Below are 20756 nucleotides of genomic sequence, written 5' to 3'. Positions count from 1 at the left end.
AACGTTATTTTGATCGGCGATCCTACGTTGGACCAACGTTGGTGCAAAGTTTGATTTTGATATGTATATTTTCGGAAAAGAAATATGATTCTTTACATCTTTTAACTTCGGATATTTCTTTTTATTTCAACTCATTCATGGTTAGAGTTCAAAGTGAATTCATCTTGCAGAATGAAGTGCTTGTTACCTGATGTGTTAACCAGATTGGTACAAACATTTCAGACTGCCTGGGGGGGTATTGAGGAATAAATCAGGCGTAATCTTACGGTGGACCAACGTTGGCTATCAACGTTGGGACAACGTTATTTCAATCGGCGATCCTACGTTGGGCCAACGTTGGTGCAATATTTGATTTTGATATGTATATTTTCTGGGGAAAAAATATGATTCTTTACATGTTTTTAACTTCGAATATTTCTTTTTATTTCGACTCTTTCATGGTTAGAGTTCAAAGTGTATTCATTTTGCAGAATGAAGTGCTTGCTACCTGATGTCTTAACTTGATTGGTATAAATATTTCAGGCTACCTGGGCAGTACTGAGGAATAAAACAGGCGTAATCTTACGGTGGGCCTACGTTGGCTATCAACGTTGGGACAACGTTATTTTGATCGGCGATCCTACGTTGGGCCAACGTTGGTGCAAAGTTTGATTTTGATATCCATATTTTCGGAAAAAAGATATGATTCTGTACATGTTTTTAACCTTGAATATTTCTTTTTATTTCAATTCTTTCACGGCTAGAGTTCAAAGTGAATTCAGCTTGCAGAAAGTAGGACTTATTACCCCATATTTTAACCAGATTGGTACAAACATTTCTGGCTGCCAGGGAGGTATTGGGGAATAAAACAGGTGTAATCTAACGTTGGGCCCAGTTATCTGTGTCATGGAATGTTGTTTGTGATATATGATAGGAGTAATTGTGTATGTGTAATGTGCCATATGCGTCATGTATCCTGTGATATATGTCATGTAATGGTGTTTTTAGTGACATGTAATGTGTGTAACAGTATATATGTGATGTGTTATATATGGCATGCATCATGCGATCAGTCATGCAATGTTGTTTGTGATATGTCATGTGAGTCATTGTATATGTGTGATGTGGCATGTGCCATATCTGTCATGTATCCTGTGATATGTGTCATGTCCTTTTTTGAGGTATGTGAGTAATTGTATATGTGTGATGTGCCATGTGTCATATATCCTGTGATCTGTAGCATGCAATGGTGTTTTGTTGTAATATGTGATGTGATCAATATATATTTGTGATGTGCCATATATGTCATGTATGCGTGCCATACGCGTCATATCATATGTGCAATATTTCATTTCATATATCATTTGTCATTTTATATGTGAGATGAGATATGTGTAATGCGATGTTATATGCAATGTGTCCTGTGTCTTGCGATATATATCAGGAGATATGTGTCATGTGACGTATATATATCATGTATCCTGCGATATGTGTTCTGTAATGTGTTATGTGATATGTGATTAATTCTATATGCGTGATGTGTATTGTTTCATGTGATATGCGATATGTTTATGACATGTATCATTTTACCTGTGATATGTGTCATGTATTCTGTGGTATGAGCCACGAAAAGTGTTTTCGTAATATCTGGCGTCCGGTATTTGTCATGTGGTATATGATGTGTGTAGTGTCATTCCTGTTTTGTCATGTGTCATGTCATAGGTTTATATATACGTCTCATGTGTCGTGTGTCGTATCATGTGAAATTTGATTTGTGTGATGTATCATGTGTTGTGTCACGCGAAATATATCATGGTATACATTGAATGTTAAGTAATATGTTATAGTGAGTGAGTGAGTGAGTATAGTTTTACGTAGCTATTGGCATTATTCCAGCAATATCACAGCGGGGGACACCAGAAATGGGCTTCACACATTGTGTCCATGTGGGGAATCGAACCCGGGTCTGAAGCATGTCGAGCGAACGCTTTAACCACAAGGCTACTCCATCGCCCCTTATGTGTCATGTCATATTTGATATGTGTCATTCCTCGTGGATACATGTGATATGCGTTATGTGTTATGTCATGTGTGTCATGCGATAGAGGACGGGTTTTATGTAAGAAATGTAATATGTGATGCGTGATGTGTGATGTGTGATGTGTGACGTGTGATGTGTGATGTGGTACGTGTAATTTGATATTTGATATTAAATATTTGTCATACCCCATTTCATAATGGATAATGTGATATTATATCATGTATCACGTCATGTGTGATAGATGACGGGTAATTGGCGATATAGATGTGCCAGGTGTTAAGTGATATATGCCATATGCCATTTGATATGTGTCATGCGCCACGTGATATGCGTTATAATTGACATGTTTTATGTGGTATATGTCATGGGACATCTGATATGTCATAAATGTGCTATATGTCATGTGATATGTGTTGTGTGTCACGTGTCATGTGAAATGGGAAATGTGTCATGCACCCTGTGATACGTGTCATCTAAAATCGAATATGTGTGAAGTGATATGTGACATGCGTTGCGTGATGTGTCTTATGATATGTGTCATTTGGTATGATATGTGTTGTGTTGTGTGATGTGTCATTTGATGGCATGTGGCAAGTGGTATATGATGTGTGATGTGTTTTTTTGCCATATATCATGCAATATTTGATATTTGGAATTCATCAAGTGCAATGTGATATGTGTCAAGTGTCATGCCATCTGTATAATGTGATAAACGACAGGTAATATGTGATATGTATGTGTCATGTGTTATGTGTTATGTGTTATGTGACATGTGATAAGTGTCATGATGTTAATGCGTCACGTTAAATGTGGTATATGTCGTGCATGATGTGATATGTCATACATGTGATATGTGCTATGAGATATGTGTCGTGCATCGTGTGATATGTCATACATGTGACATGTGTTATGAGATATGTGTCGTGCATCATGTGATATGTCATATAAGTGATATGTGTATGTGTTATGTGGTATGTGCCGTGTCTCGCGTGATTTGTCATACATGTGATATGTGTTATGTGGTATGTGCCGTGTGTCATGTGATATGCCATACATGTGATATATGTTATGTGGTATGTGCCGTGTCCCATGTGATGTGTCAAAATGTGATATGTGTTATGTGGTATGTGCCGTGTGTCATGTGATATGTCATATATGTGATATGTGTTATGTGGTATGTGCCGTGTGTCATGTGATATGTCATATATATGATATGTGTTATGTGGTATGTGCCGTGTATCATGTGGTATGTCATAAATATGATATGTGTTATGTGGTATGTGTCGTGCATCATGTGATATGTGTCGTGCGTAGTGTGTCAGTTGATATGTTATATGTGATGTGATATGTGTGATGTGTGACATGTGTCATGTGTCATGAGATATGTGTGATGTGTCATGTGATATGTGTGATATGCGGTATGTGGCAAGAGACTAAAGTAACATGTTTTTTAAAGTATCATCTTAACATCTAATAAAAAAAGTATACAAGATGAAATGCATTAAACCATTTAGCTGTTCCATACGGAACTACGAAATAGTATTTTGTATAAAATGTAATCAAAGTAAAATTACGCTTAAGTAAAAATACATAAACAATGTTACGCAATAGGCTTACTCAGTATTCGCATGAAAGAGTAACCATGAAACATCGCTACAAACATTAAAGTTGCAATCCGTTTTATGTCCCCATGTTCCTATAACTTCTAAATGGCTAACAAAGAGTACTTTACAATTAAATGAGCATATGATCATGACCGGTGTATACAAAGTCGTATCTCGATGTTTAAAGGAGGAATACTGGCTTGACAGTCAAATCATCTCAGTCCAATGTTATGCAACATCGAGTTATGCCGACCATATCCGACACTACTCGCGAAAACACCAGAGAAAATGTCATAGAGTTCACAGAGTAATAGTTCATTACTTCCTGTTCACGAGGTCACGGCAAGACCTTTTTTGTCTCCAGCATTCAGACTTTAAATTACGTATAAATTACTCTGGCATTATAACTTTAAATTACGTACATACTTTGTTAATAAAGACTTTCAATAGGCGCTCATGACCATCTGTTTCGCTATGTTATTTTGTCAGCGTTGTATGCTAATCGGTAAACACAAGGAATTAACAGCTGTAAATTCGAAAACTATGCCATTTCATTTCAAAATAATGTTTAATGCAATTTAATTGGGGTTTAAACGTTTGAAGCAGTCGAACTTGAGAATGTAAAGCTTTTGGAAGCACAAGAGTAAAGATGAATATCGTCAAAGATACATCTATGTGATATACTAGTCAGTATCAATGACTGTTAACAAACTGCAGCAATTACTTGTAAAAGAATTAACAGGGTTTCTGTCGCGAAATCGTAATATGACAGCTTCTTTTATCAGTAAACATTCAATGTTTGTAGAGACATTGTATTTAGAAACTGCAGACATGTTACATTGCGGCGCATGCGCATGTTGTAAAGTGCATCTGGTGTTGCGGTAATGTCCGAACTCCCTACCCTTATTCTGGTAAATCGTCACGATATGGCTGAAATACTGCCAATGTGACGTTAAATTGTACTCACTCACTCACTATTCTGTTAAAGTGACCCTCCGAACAAAAGTATCCCACCCCTACCCTCATTGCTTTACCAATCACCACATCTAACTAATATCCAACGATAGGTGTTGACAAGTGCGCAGGTTTTATCAGACGGTTGTTTTACAACATGTATTATTTTGTGAAAATCACAGTGTCTATTATATTATATTTAATAAAAGCATAATTTACGTTTGTTGATTGGAAAAATTGTATCTACACGGTTGTGTTTCTACAAAACAAAGAAATTATTTTTGAGTGAAGGAACACGCGCTGGTTCATGGGACAAATGTTTTCGTGACGCTAAACATTGAATTATATTAGACATCGGTTGAGTTATATGTCTTGACTGCAAAAATATCAGTCTTGTGCAAAGGAAAATTGGTCACCACGTGGTTTTTCGACAGCATATTGCTGCGCTTTTCATACCTTAGGGTGTCTCCGTGGAAACAACACGATCAACTGTGTAAAACCGGCCACAATGCTTAGAGTTTCTGAACAACAGATTTTTTAAGAATTAAAATTGGACGTGGTATAGATAAGGGTAGAAAAATCTTTACCTCGTTGTTTGTCCTTTGAACTGTCTCCACGTGGGTCGGGCGGGGGTCAGGTTTGCAATTGCTGAGTGCTTGTTTTTTTTCCAGTATGTGGGAGGGGGTTGTGTTTGTAAAAAAAGTCATATAGGCAATATACACCAGACGCACATTTCTCAATCACCGACTTCCTGGGATGCTCTCTGTGAACACGTTTTGGTGGACGTCCATTTTGGGGATCACGTCGACTATTCTTGTCTACTCTTCCTCTCTTCGTTCCGTTTTCTTTATCATCAGTGTATGTTTTTCAAACAGTTCATTTTCAAAATAAATTCCATCACGTTGTCCAAGCCGTCTGTGTATTGCTTTGCAATGTCAATGCGTGTATCCTCCACACTTTGGATATCGTAGGCCATCTTCCTTGCTGTGAGAACTGGTCAGTGCGTCAATGACCCTGCTTGGGCTGCCCATTGTTTGTTGATTGCCTGGACGCTGGGTCAGTCAGCAGTGACAATACTTGTGTAAATTCGCCTACACATTTGTTTACATTTAGGACACTTGATTTTAAGCAAAATGCTCAATAATGTTCATGATTCGCTCACACATACCCATTCCGGGTTGCTTCAAGGTCACATTGCATTATTTTTGCACAACATCATCTCATAATTAACGCGATTGTGACGGGGCATTCTTTTCAGCGACATGTTATTCAGGCGCATGCGCATCCTGCAATGATCTACACAAACACCCAAAACAACCTAATATACATGTTGTTAAATCTGATTCATTTTGGCAATTTCTAAAATGTTTAAATATTTAAGTCATTTTACAAATCAAGTGACAAATCTGTTCATTGTCCATTGACACGCTGACTGATTATACACATTGTCTGAAACATAATGTTCTGTGTTGACAACCGGGTTGTGTACATGTAGCACTTTATATAGCTGCGATGTATACTGGCATCCTGGGTGTACATGTGCCACCGTATAAAGCTCCGTTGTAAACTGATATCCTGGATGTACATGTAACACTTTACATAGCTATGATGTATACTGACATCCTGGGTGTACATGTGTCACTATATATAGCTACTTTGCAAACTGACATCCTGGGTGTTCATGTACAGCTATATATAGCTACGTTGTATACTGACACCCAGGGTGTCCACCTTTCACTATATATAGCTACATTATATACTATCATCCTGGATGTACATGTACCACTATATATAGCTACGTTGTGTACTAACATCCTGGGTGTGCATGTGTCACTATATATAGCTACGTTCTATACTGACATCCTGGGTGTTCATGTACAACTATGTATAGCTACGTTGTATACTGGCACCCAGGGTGTCCACCTTTCACTATATATAGCTACATTATATGCTATCATCCTGGGTGTACATGTACCACTATATATAGCTACGTTGTATACTGACACCCAGGGTGTCCACCTTACACTACATATAGCTACATCATATACTATCATCCTGGATGTACATGTACCACTATATATGTGTCACTATATATAGCTACGTTGTATACTGACATCTTGGGTGTGCATATTTCACTATATATAGTTAAGTTGTATACTGAAAAAATGGGTGTACATATGTCAATATATAAAGCTACGTTGTATACTCCCATCATGGGAGTGCATGTGTCGCTATATATAACTACATTGTATAATGACATCCTTGGTGTCACCATATATAACTACGTTGTATACTGACAACCTGGGTGTGCATGTATCACTATGTATAGGTATGCTGTATACTAACATCTTCGATGTGCATTTATCACTATATATAACTAGGTTGTATAGTAACAACCTGGGTGTACATGTGTCACTATATATAGCTACGTTGTACACTGATATCCTGTGTTTATATGTCACCTTATATAGGTGCATTGTATATTGAAATATTGTGTGTGCATGTGTCACTATATATAGATACGTTCTAAACTGACATCCTAGCTGTACATGTTTCACTATATACCTACGTTGTACATCGACATCCTGTGTATACATGTGTCACCTAAAATATAATGTGTAATGGAATGTGGGTATACATAAAACGGCTAAATAGAAAGGTACGCTAGGTCTTGCTAAAAAGTAATCAAAACATACTTCTTTCTCAAAATTAAACTATAGTGAGTATACCCACATTCCACTCCAATGTTCAGTCGAGATTTGGGAAGTGTATCAAAAGTATTGAAAGTTATTGCTTTTAGGATCGAATGCTGAAAATAGATATGTACAACTGTAAAACGATGTACAATTTGAACATAAAACGGCGAAATAGAAAGGTACGCGTATTAAAACTTAAATAAGTTCTTGCTAAAAAGTAATTAAAACATACTTCTTTCTCAAAATTAATAGCATAATAGTCCCATATTTCAAACCCTATATTGTCAACAATCTCATCTAAAATATGCATTATAAGTACAATAATACATTGAAAAGGTTCAAAAATCGTTCATACATTGAGGTTTTAAACAGTTAAGAACAAAGGATTTCGGTGTTCGCCTTCATAATTATTCTTGTGAGTATACCCACATTCCACTCCACTGTTCAGTCGAGATTTGGGAGACTGGTGATGACGATGGTACTATAAAGGTCCAAACGGATGACCTTATGTTGAACTGTCATATTTTGATTGGCTGGTCGATTAATTAAACTGATACGCATTTGTGACAGGTTTTGTGTGAAAACAATCATGGAAAATAGGCCAAGATCGATAAGTCTCCGCAATACCCTCTCACGACATTAAACATAATATAAGGTAAATTTTAATTTTATAACGATCTAAATGCAACGCAAAATATCAAGATAGATGTTAATAAACATTAACCATATCGTAGAGTGAAACCTGTTTAACTCCATCATCTCGAAAAATAACGTTAAAGATATGGTCCTTAGTGACACTTAATATCTCTAGTACCTGAACCCCGTTTGTCACCTGTTCACATAACAAGTTGAATTGTAAGCAAAGGGCTTAACTACTAATAATAACTGTATATATTTATTCTGTTTTCCTTCTGCAAAAGGTTCTGTGTAGAGAGGTCTAATTGATGCACAAAGATGCTATCACCATTTCTTTGGTTCGTCTCACATGCTTGCAGCCTTATTGACTTGAAAGGCCTTATTATGCATTTTAACAGAACTTCAGGGGTATTGTGTAAAGAACTCTTGCAGTAGGAAGGAAATCTCGCACCCGGAAGTGACATGAGCTAACCAGAAGTGGTAATACAAACTGTGCGTGAGCTAGATCCATGAGATCCATAAGATCGCCAAGCGGAAAATGGCAGTAAACGGTACCGCTCTCGGCCTTTCCCCCCAATACGTCACCATAGATAATGGCTTCACGGTTCTGAAGCTCACTTGTTCATATAACAACTTGAATTGTAAGCAAAGGGCTTAGGTCAGAACTCAAAAGCATCTTAACTACTAAATATAGAAAAAAACAGTCCAGATATCCACACAAGATCTTTCGCCGTTCAACGGATCTTCAGGTGTAATGAAATCTTTAACTTACATTGTCGTCCTAGGCGACGCATAACAGTAGTATTTGTGGCGTCATAATGCCTATGATGTAATAGTATAGAGGGAGAAGTAAACGTAGTCCTAGGCAAAAATGATGTATATCCACTTTCAACTTTTCGGTGTTCTGGTTAAGTGTTGGCTTGAATTTCAGGCCCCATTTTTCAACGCATTTAAAATGGCTTTTGTATATTGAATTACAGGTGAGGTGAAACGGGGTTAAATGTCACGTTCAAGATTTTTGCACTTACACAGCGACGTGCATGTACGTGTGTGTGTGTCTGTTTGTTAGCCCGGACTAATGTCGATTTTTTTATAGCCTACTTAGATATTATGGCGCAATACCCAATGGGGCATACCCCGCTCAGATACAGTATACTGACTCCGAGTCCACCAGTTTTAAGTTTTTAGCCCCTTTAATACTGAGCGCTAGGCGGGGGTAACAACAAGTACCATATTTATCGAACCGCCGACTTTCCGCTCTCCGAGCAGACCCTATCCACAAGAGGCGGTCATACAAAATAGCAGAGTGAATACAATATTGTCCTTAAATATGATGCAACCAAGAATCCCGAATATATTTAGTCATTTCCACACACACATTTTCATTAATAAGTATATTATTAATTTTGATAACATAACTGTGGCTGTCGTTTTATATATATTTATGATATTAAGAGATATGAATAGGCCACAGATAGTACTTCCCAAAAGGATCAGATTTTAATCGGTTTGTTTATTGTATGATGCAGCACTCAAGCAAACATTCTAGCTACATGTCGGCGATTTGTAAATAATCGAATCTGGACGAGACAATCCAGTGATTAACGTCCTTAGCATCGATCTCCGCAATTGGGATACAATAAAATGCTTCAACCCAGTCAGGGATCATGACCACCCGATCCCGTTGGACGCCTCTTACGACAAGCATGGGTTGCTGAAGACCTGGATCTTCTCGGGACTATTTATTTAAACGGTATCAAACCACTTCGCCTAAGTTTTACCCATTTATCACATTAGGTTGTGTATGTATGAAAGAGCCCACTCCTGAAGGACAATTAATGATGTGGCAATACACCTTTTGAACATTGTTATAGTTTAACGATTGAATGGTCATCAGATGTCGTGTGATTGGCAGAATAAAAAAATCATCCCGTAATTCCTATAGACTTGTTTTTTCATGAAACTTATTCGGGTAAACATGGGGTTAGACCGTTTTTTCTGTTTTCAGGACATCCTTTGCCAATCCAGCGAGCATTTTGTTTGTTAAATTCTGAAATCCTATCTTTGCGAAATTTTCTGGAACGAAGTAAGATTTTCCGAAAAAGACCGCTACGCCCCTACACTGCCCAAGACCCAAACCTATGTTCGTCATTATGTTGGTATATTTGTACATTCACCCCACCTTGTGTTGTTGCGTAAATATCATAATATATATTCATAAACATCATTATATATACAGTATGCTATGCACTTTCTCAGCATTCGCCTGATGAAGGAGCAAGAAGTAGCTCTGAAACGTCATGTAAAGAATAAAAGAAGTTGCTGTCCATAAAAAAGGGTCATGTATTCATGTTATCCCTATCAAAGACTTAATAATTTCGAGCGGCTTGTCATGACGTCATTTCTGGCGATTCGAATATGCCCTCGCTACGTTATTTTTTAGAGGTAAGTAGCCGAGTAAGTTGTTCCCCATAGATGTAGCTTGGATACCCAGATAAACGCAGTGGCCGAACGATCGCATCCAAAAGTGGGAGAGATATTAACAATCGGTATTAGGAGAAAAGGTATAGATAATCGACGTGAGGATTGTGAGATTATCCGGGAAATACCAAACTTAAACCTCTAGTTCATAAAATGGTCTTATTCGATATTGCATGATTGTATTCAGGCAGTCATCATTATTTAAAAATGGGTAAATATTTTAAAGGCTTGTACATTTTTGATTTGATTACCGAGTAATAGTGTTATCATTCCCCGAACGCGTAGATTGCTAGTCGTGCCTTGGATATACATTTCGTGCACATAGAATATAGGCGTAAAGCAAATGAAGTTTCACATGCTCAAACCATTTAACACTGTTTGATATAGGGATTAGTTTCTTGGAGAAATCAGCCAGTCGACAGGAACATGTAACATTAATACGCTCGTACTTTCAAAGTGATGAACAAGAAATTACCGTCAACATAATTATTTTAATCATATCATATCATCAATATCAATTGTTATCGTACACTAAAGACCAAGCGGCTAACAAAAAAGCTTCATGCCCTTTAAAATATTGTTGAAATGATTACGATTTATCGGACCTGATGATTCGGATCTGTCGGACTTGATGTCGAAGCTGCAAACGATACAATTTGGGAGTATACATACACACGTTAACATGTAAACATATATAGCCAAACAAAATGAATAATTGAGAAGAAGTGAAGGTTCACATACTCGTATACTCACGGGCGACGAAACTGCAGATGTTTTTGTCGACGCAGGTACGATACTTATTGGCATAACTGGGACTATTATTGGCATAACTGACTAATGCTCCCGACCGGGCCAATAAACATCCATAACATTTCCAATGTATTTATCCGACTGGACAGAAGTAACTAAAGCGGACATAAGATATTCACAGTAACAGTTTCCAAATTACAACAACACATGACCCGTGAAGATTACGGGGTAGAACAGGTCTTCAACAACCCATGTTTTCCGTAAAAGGTGACTATGCTTGTCGTAAAAGGCGACTACCTCGATGGCGTAAGATGTTGACTATGATATCAACCAATGTATACTTCGATGGTGTAAGAGGTTGATTATGATATCAACCAAGGCATACCTCGATGACGTAAGACGTTGATTATGATATCAACCAATGCATACCTCGACGGCGGAAGACGTTGACTATGATATCAACCAATGCATACCTCGACTTTGTAAGACGTTGATTATGATATCAACCAATGCATACCTCGATGGCGTAAGATGTTGACTATGATATCAACCAGTGCATACCTCGATTGTGTAAGACGTTGACTATGATAGCAACCAATGCATACCTCGATGGTGTAAGACGTTGACTATGATATCAACCAATGTATACCTCGATGGTTTAATACGCTGAATATGATATCAACCAATACATACCTCGATGGCGTAAGACGTTGACTATGATATCACCCTGTGCATACCTCGATGGTGTAAGACGTTGACTATGATATCAACCACTGAATGGCCAGATGGCGTAAGATGTTCATTATTTACATGCCACCTTTATGTTACTAGTACAAGCAAACAAATAAACAAACTACGACGACACAATAAATAAGGACTAATGCATGTATGAAAAACGTCTATGATGCATAGTCAAAGTCGACTGAATCGAGCCATGTCTGTGCGACCACAAGTACCAAACCTAGTTCAGCTGGTTGGTATACATTATATCAACAACTCGTGTGACCAGTTGCGACATCGGTTACTATGTCATGCCATAGCTGATTCGCTCAACTCACTTGCCTGTACAAATTGCACACGTTTTAACATATGTTTGTTGTTTTAATAGTTCCTCATAACAAGGATGTCATGTTCAATATTGAGCCAGTGAATGCTATCATTTGATCAGTATTAATTAGGTTAATATCATTAATTCTTGTATTCCATAATTAGTCAATTGGTCAACATTAATGGAGTCTCAAATCAAATGTCAACGACTGAAATGTTTTAGAATTGGTTGCCAGATGTCAATTACAACTTGTAATCAACATCACTATGCAGAAATATATATAATGCGCGTGAGTGAATATAGCTTTACGCCCCAGCAATATTACGGCGTCCGATGTGACCAACAATCCACACTAGTACACGATCACAAACAATCCAACCGATCATCATACCGCTTGTTCAATATTGATGGTCAGTTAAAATGGTGAATACTGACTTGGTCGTTGGCCATATACACAGCCACAGTTTGACACAGCTTAAACCCAATGAAAGACTAAATCAAATATTAATAACCCTGTACGACATCCTAGTCCGCTTTATTTGGACGTAACCACGTTTTTGTACATAATTCATCGCTTAATTCTCTATTTACCTGTACAACATGTCTGCAATAACAACATATGTTGCTATCACCTCAGCCTATGGTAATAAAACTATGTTCCTTAACAATGAGGCACAATTTAACATTTTTCATATAATTCCGCCACGTGCAATGTTTAACTTTTTAATAACTCTAAATAACAATAATAAATTATGTAACTGAATAAATTGAAAAAAGTATAAGATTAATACTGAAATGTTTGTATGACATTTAAATCACAAACATGCAAATTTCCTTATAAATGAATTTAAACATAAGATCATGTATCCATCGTTTTTCTAAGCGGAGAAAGGACATTGGGGTTTCGTATGTCTATTTGTGATCTGGTTTGTGCAAACTGGCGAAGGTTTAATTGCCCTGGATCGCGCCAATGACGTCCACTCTAACACTTCTATCTTAATTGACTTTATTTGTGTATTGTATATCAATGATAAACAATGATTACTTTATAACACAAACTCTATTCTGTTCACCTAATGCAACATTGTATGCCTATTATCATGCTATCAAGTATGATTTGTTTTCTAAATTCCAGATGTTATAACATGAAAACTATCCATTCATGTAAATATGTAAGTGCTCTGTGAATTAACTCTTTTGCACATAAATTGTGTTATATTATAGTCAACGGTATTCGGGTGACTAGCAAAGCTGAAACAAAAGCATTTTGAGCTTAAACATAACAGGGGATGACATTTTTAGTTTCCTTTCTATAACAAATCAGAATAACATTTGCTGTATGTCGTACGTTAATCTAGTTTGAATATAAACTGGAATATTTTCCTGGGCGTTCTAGTCTACATTTGGTGGAATTAAAAACTTGACACATTATCACTGATATCATCATAACATCCTCCTTTGCAGTTGTAAGCAAGGGTTCATTAGACATATTGATATCATGTTTAATCATACCTGGAGCTGTAATGGCAGTTCCTAATTGTAGTAACCTAAGGCGTCCACAGCCCGAAAATAGTTTGCAAACCGAAATAAAGAATTCATTTGCATGTTATATTTCAAATGCGGTCGATAGAAAAAAGCATTTATGTCTGACAATTAAGTTCCTTTATGAAGGCGGTGTATGTGATTTAACCATTTTAAATTTGAAAGTAGAACTTATTGGAAGGTTTACAGTTCCACCCGAGTATGGTATTTAAAGTGTTAAATGTATCTTTTAGCAATCATGTATTTAAAAGAAAAAAAAAGAGGCAATATCATTTCCTTAATCATAAGAAGTATCTGCTAAAAACAACGGAATTACCCTTTTTTAACATAAAAGCGACAATAATATTGTATATATCCAGGAGTATCATAAAACAAGTAATTCTTTTGTAATTAATACACAATATCTTATACAGTTTAGTTGTTGTACAAACCTCTGTTCATATGAATGTTAATGAACACCCTTCATTATCTTACCATTATCTTACTTACCAAGATGAATACGCTTATTTGGAATATGTAATTAGGGAAGAAACATACTGTGTTTTCAATGTATAGATGTACAGGGGTTTCCACAACATATAAGCTATATCAGATTGTTTTATTTATTACGAATAAATACATGTCATGTGCATGTTTCAACTGTTCTTGGTGATAAACAGAGAAACATTTAACCTGACAATATTTGTCTATCGATATGGTAAGCGTATGGTACCTCATTGGTGGCACCTGTCACAAACACATGCAAAGACAAGTTAGTGTTCACTTGACAAAAAGGGAAACATATGGTACACGTCAAAATAGTAATGCGTCCAACTTGGAAATGTCCTTTGCCTGTCTACCATATAAACCTGATGAAACGACTTTTGAGAACAACACTTTTTGAAATCTTGGGAGATTGTACTTGAAATTATGTGAACGCCATAGGCAGGAGCTGCTGTAATATTGTTCGCACGTATGGAAAGTCGAAGTCATACAGTCTTGTCCAGAGTTTGTGTCACTCTGAATCTTGATGCATGGATCTAAATATGAAATGGATGAGGCGGTTTCACTGGTCTCCTTTATTTCTAGTTTAGGTTGGTAAATGAGTGGAAGGGACATGGTTATTTGACTCTGGTTGAACGATATCAAATCGTCGATATACATGAAGCTTTCAACAATACATTTCTTTGCCAAATGCACTTGTTTGGATTTTGGTAACGAGAGCAAATTAGATTCATGTGCATAAAGAAATAACCTAATAAAGGTGAAAGGGTATTTCCATATAGTCATAACAGTCGAATTGTTCATTCGGCGAAAGAAATCTTCTTTCGTTGTTCATACTCTGATAACTACATGAATTAAAGTGCCTAAACCCATTCCAGAATCATAATAATTCTGTCATTAAAACAGAAAACAGAAGCGATTGTACGATTCAGACTATATCTCAAGGATGTGTTTATAAATCCCTGTTAATTGTCGATGATGCAAGGGAAGCTTATCAGACAATGTTGTATGGATGTGTAATAAATTAATATCAACAAGCACATAAATATATCATGTTTTTTTTTTTAATATCATTTGACATTCCACACGTTCATAGAATCGATGTGAATGACACTTCACCATAGAGCATAGGCGATTAGTTTCAATAGTGAACACCTATAGCTACGTTGATCAATCAGAAGGCCTTTATCGGGAGGTTCAAATGAAGCTTCCATAGATACCGAATCAGCATCAGTTGCAGGTACTGTCTAGGTCTCGCATCACAGTAACAATGAACGTCTTGGTTTCACATACATAATGGTTTTCAGTCCTGCCGAATCTAATAACAGTACAGGTACTGGATTCCTAAGTCCTCACATAATTCCTTGCACGCGAGTTTATGGCTAACGATAACAGTAATAGTAGTTGCTTCATAACATTGTATATATAGAGGATATTTAACTCGACACATGGACTATCCTATTAACTATATACTTTTTATTACAAATGTAAAACATTGAAACGTTAATTCTCCCTACCTCACACACAGGGATGGGTCACCACCACTTGTATTTTCGACTTAAAAAATAATTTCGTCTTTGCAAGATCACAAAAATATAAACAAAAGTAGCAAAAAATATTTATGGTCGCGAAAATTTTGTATCATACATATAGATCCGAGTATATACAAAATCAACTTTAACAAAATATATCCTTGAAAACTTCAGACTGCTTTTCGAGGCGAAAGAATACATGCTCGTCAAGTAACAAAAATGGCGCTTTGCGAAACAAACGGTCTCGAATAAAGAGTTAAGTGAGAAAGTTTATAACGGAACAATGTCAAGAGAGTAACAAACGCCAATAAGCGATATTAACTCCAAAAATGACCAGCTGTCATTATTAAGCCTTGACAGTGTGGAACTCGAGTTAAAAGGACGTCAACAGTTTGTGAACGTGGTCGTCCTTTCAAATAGGTGGCGCAGTCGGATGTAGAGATCTTGGGCAGGTGGTCGACCTGACGTTGGCCGATCACGTGTTGACCCATGTTGTTGAAGCTGATCCCATAGCCTTGTGATGATGCTGGGGGCTACCTTAAAAACCCTGACTACAGCAGATCGGGATTCCCCTGCCTGCAAGTGGCATGTGACTGTATAACTGTATTACGGATTTGTTGTGACTATTTTATGTACGTTTTAGTTACTTCTGTAAACTCGAAGTAATACTTAGGAAAGGATATAAATACGTTCTGGTTCGCTACCCCTACACAAAGATCTCAGGATATCCCACATCAGAGCGTCCTTTCGCGAACTTTGGCCGACCAATGAAATCACATATCCTTACAAGAGGTCGCTATTAGCCAATCAGGAAGCAGCTTTCTCTAGATCCAAACTGGCGAATTCCATTCCGGACTACGTTTTGACAAATATCGATTCAAAATTTGAAAACTGAACAAAACAAAATTCTGGAATATTTAATTAAAAGCCGAGATAATTGGCTGTACTTCCCATTGGCTATGGAAAGTCTCTTCTGTTTCTCTGCTTCTCACTGAAGCGAGAGAATAACGGAATCAGTTAACAGCCCGTAACTGTCGTGTAACCTTTTCGAGGTTGCATTGGAATTAGTATTTCATATGAGATATTCTTGGAATAAATGTTGTAGATGATGTATTTTTAAGCAGCAGGGCACCATTACACAAACCAACCTCAGGTAATGTTAACTTTACCACTAAAGTTAGAATTATGGTTAACTTAGTCCCAAGGTAAGCCCGTTTTACAAAGCAACTGTAGCTCGATTTTCATTCAGTGTGTCAATGTGTCTAATCGTTAAGGTTGCGATCGTAATCTATGACATCGCCTGCTGAAACCATTACTCTGCTGAAACCATAGGGTGTTAAAAACGCAAAAGTTTATGATTTCTTTGCCTGTTTGCACAATTTCTGAAGGTCAATGTTTTATTTACATAATCGTCAAATGTAATACCTAAACATAAACGGTTACATTGTCTACCACATTGTAACACACCTATCGTAATAGCATGCGTACTTGGCCTGGAGCTTGTTGTTATTGTCTTTCTGTACAAGTACATCAAGGAAGGGTAGTTGACAATTAGATTCTTCTTCCATGTTGAACTGCATACGTTGGTTTTGTCAGTTGAGATGGTCTAGTAGTGTTCTGAGGTTATTAGGAATACAAGAACCACTGGGAACAGTTTATCATATTCTGTGTAATTATTGACATGCTTATATTGGCGAAACGTCAAGGCCCCTCAATCCCGCATATAAGAGCTCAAAGATCCGTTTCCAAAGTTGACTCTTGGTCAGTTTTTTATCAGACCTACAGCATACAGTAGAACAATATCCAAACCCTTGCAACCTAAGACTTCAAAATCAGTAAAAAAACCAAGAAGCAATCCCAATCAAAAGACTCCAACCATCAATGAACCATGATCAAGGCTATAACATACCTCATGCTTACCATCAATTCATCAAAGACTCCAATCAGTCATAATATATATTTATATCCTCTTCTGTACTGCATTCCAAAGCTCCATACAATCCATACAAAGAGAGATATATTGCTGGGTCCAGCAAATGTACAACCAAATTCCAGTCTAAAAGACTAACATTTATCCTTAAGACAATCAAGAAAGGACTTTCCTTATATTCACAGAAAGTATTTGAGACAAGTGTAATTAATACCGATTGAATTCTCAAAACAAAGGATTTGCTTGACGTTTTGCAATCTCATAACAAAAATTCTATTCTCTTAAGACCTTTGATTTTTCAACTTTGTACACCACTATTCCACATGACAAACTTCAGGAGAAAACATTATTCTTTGCTCCATTGGGCTTTTGTCACAATACGCGGTAAATACAGATACAGTTACGTATCTACATTCAGAGATTCAGGACAATTTGTGAAAAGTGAAAGCAAATGTCATCTGATCATGAAGTTTTCTGAGAAAACAATATGTGAAATGCTGGACTTCCTCATTGATAACATCTACGTAAAATGTGGGGGTAAGGCATTTAGGCAAGAAGTAGTTATCCCCATGGGCACCAATTGTGCCCCGTCTTGCGGGTCTGTTTCTTTATGCATATGAATCGTGATTTCTGTTAGGATTCGCAAAGTCAAAACAAGGTAATTTGGCCAAGAGGTTCAGGTATATCGAAGATCTGATATTGTTCAATAACAATCAAATAGTCAATTCCCTTTCACTGATTTATCCACATGAACTAGAAATATAGGCGACCATTGAAACCACCTCATTTATTTCATATTTAGATTTATGCATAAAGGTAAAGAGTGACAAACCACTCTCCACAAGACTGTTAGACAAGAGGGATAACTTCAGCTTTCCAACAGTTAACTTTCCCTTCATGTCGAGCAATATTCCAGCAGCTCCAGAATATTTGTGTTAACATATAAATACGCACTCTGTGAAATAATCTGAGTATTTTATTCTGTTTTTATGTTATGAGGATCAGATTATCGATGTTATCATTCTCCGACAGCGTAGATTGCTGTTCGTGCCTTGAAACACAACTTATGCGTTTTGTATAATATCAGCGTCAACCAAACGAAGTTTCACATACTCAAACCATTTAACACTGTTTGATATAGGGATCAGTTTCTTGGAGAAATCAGCCAGTCGACAGAAACCTGTAACATTAATATGCTCGTGCATTCAAAGTGATGAACAAGAAATTACCGTCAACATAATTAGAATGTAGGCACGGTTTCGTCAAGTTTGGTCCATATTTGAAGAAATATTAATGCAACCAGGTGTCATTATGAAGCGACGTACTAAATGCACACAACCCGTTTAAATATTGTTGAAATGAACATGATTCGGATCTATCGTATTTAATGTCGAAGATGCAAACGATACATTTTAAAAACGATACAATTTCGCATTATACATTCACACGTTAACATGTAAACATATACATCGCAAAACAATACAAAATATTGAGATAAATTGAAGGCTCACATACTCATAGAGTTCACATACTCACACAGGCGAAGAAACTGCATATGTTTTGGTCGACGCAGGTACGCTACCTAATTTCCCCATACCGGGCCAATAAACATGTATTACCTTTCCCATTTATTTAGCCGACTGGACAGAAGTAACTAAAGCGGACATAAAATATTCACAATTTCACAGTTTTCAAATTACAACACATCCGTAGAATCAGGACCGGTTCCCCATTTCCTGTGATCTGTTATTTGCAGTTCTTAACATTTTAACGTGCAACCGTTCGATGACAGACCTAAGCTGTATTTAAATAACAGGTTATGCAACTCTTCACGAAGGATCATCTCCATCACGTTTTTTGTACAGAATGGTTTATTAAAGACTGCTTCCTTATTAATCTGTGTGAGTGAGTGAGGTTTTTTCGCCGCCTTTAGCAATATTCCAGCAATATCATGACGGAGGACGCCAGAAATAGCCTTCGTACACTGTACCCATGTCGGGAATCGAACCCGGGTCTTCGGCGTGACGAGCGAACGTTCTAACAACTGGGCTACCCAACCGTCCGTTCTTATTAAAGAGGAGTGAAATGCTGCAGAGGTACCACGAGTACTTTTTGGAAAACACTACATGACTACGTCAAACAAATGTTTGAGATGTTAGATAAGACAGCACGCACCCACTCCACTCATATAGTCCAACTAGATTCCAGAAGTTTCCACACAGTCCCATCACATCACAGACTATTTCACATGTTTCTTTGACATCCATCCATCATTAAATAGTACTGCATTCCTGACAACATAGCTTTGTCGAAATACAATGCAATGAGCTTCTACCAAATCTCAACAGAAACAATGTAATACAGTTTCAGTCATTGTTTAACAATACAATACGCTGCCACATAACACACCTCATGCACCATTTGTGCGTGTGTCATTCGATGCATGCCAAGAGTGTCATTCGATGCATGCCAATTTTAGCAATAAAAGCATTTTCCATTCATCATTTTGAAATATGAAGATGATTCGACGACAACTGAGTATCTAAGACAGGGTAAGGGTCATTGGCTGGTTTTAAGATGGACCAACCCAGGAGAACTGTGGCTCAGCATCTAAATGTAAGCCAAAGCGTTATGGAAGACCCTGATCAACAAAACATGAGAAGACCGCTTCATAATGACAACGGCGTTGCGACAGCGCTTTGTGACCGCAAGACTTCTTGGGGATTAACTCAGAGCTGCTAGAGGCACTAACGTATCCGACTGGACCATTAGGAATCATCTGTGAGACCGAGTTTTGCTATGCCGGCTTTCTGCAGTCCGACCACCGCTACTTGATCATCACAGAAGGATTTGCCGAGATTGGTGCAGACGTCACATCCGGTGGAACCATTGTCAGTGGGCAGAGACAATGTTCACAGATGAGTCACGATCCTTGTTTCAGTTAAATGATGACTTGGCTCGTTTTTATTGTCGTCAAGGACAGATACTTACTGAGGTCAACGTTGCTTAATGTCTACCATTTGGAGGAGGAAGTGTGGCAGTGTGGGTAGGGATATCCAATGAACCACAGAATCCCTCTG

General features: G+C 37.3%; 1 protein-coding gene and 1 pseudogene across 1 annotated transcript in view; both read right to left on the bottom strand.

Annotated features, from left to right (window-relative positions):
• Positions 1 to 20756, bottom strand: part of LOC139450817 (uncharacterized) — a 456581-nt pseudogene that overhangs the window by 331198 nt on the left and 104627 nt on the right.
• LOC139450184 (uncharacterized) overlaps positions 1 to 20756 on the bottom strand; it is a 102197-nt gene that overhangs the window by 48472 nt on the left and 32969 nt on the right. The window lies entirely within an intron of this gene.

This window comes from Haliotis cracherodii, unplaced genomic scaffold (assembly GCF_022045235.1).
Source record: "Haliotis cracherodii isolate W230 unplaced genomic scaffold, xgHalCrac1.p SCAF_8, whole genome shotgun sequence".
NCBI lineage: Eukaryota > Metazoa > Mollusca > Gastropoda > Lepetellida > Haliotidae > Haliotis > Haliotis cracherodii.
The sequence above is the reverse complement of the archived record's forward strand: the minus strand, read 5'-3'. Positions and strand labels throughout refer to the sequence as shown.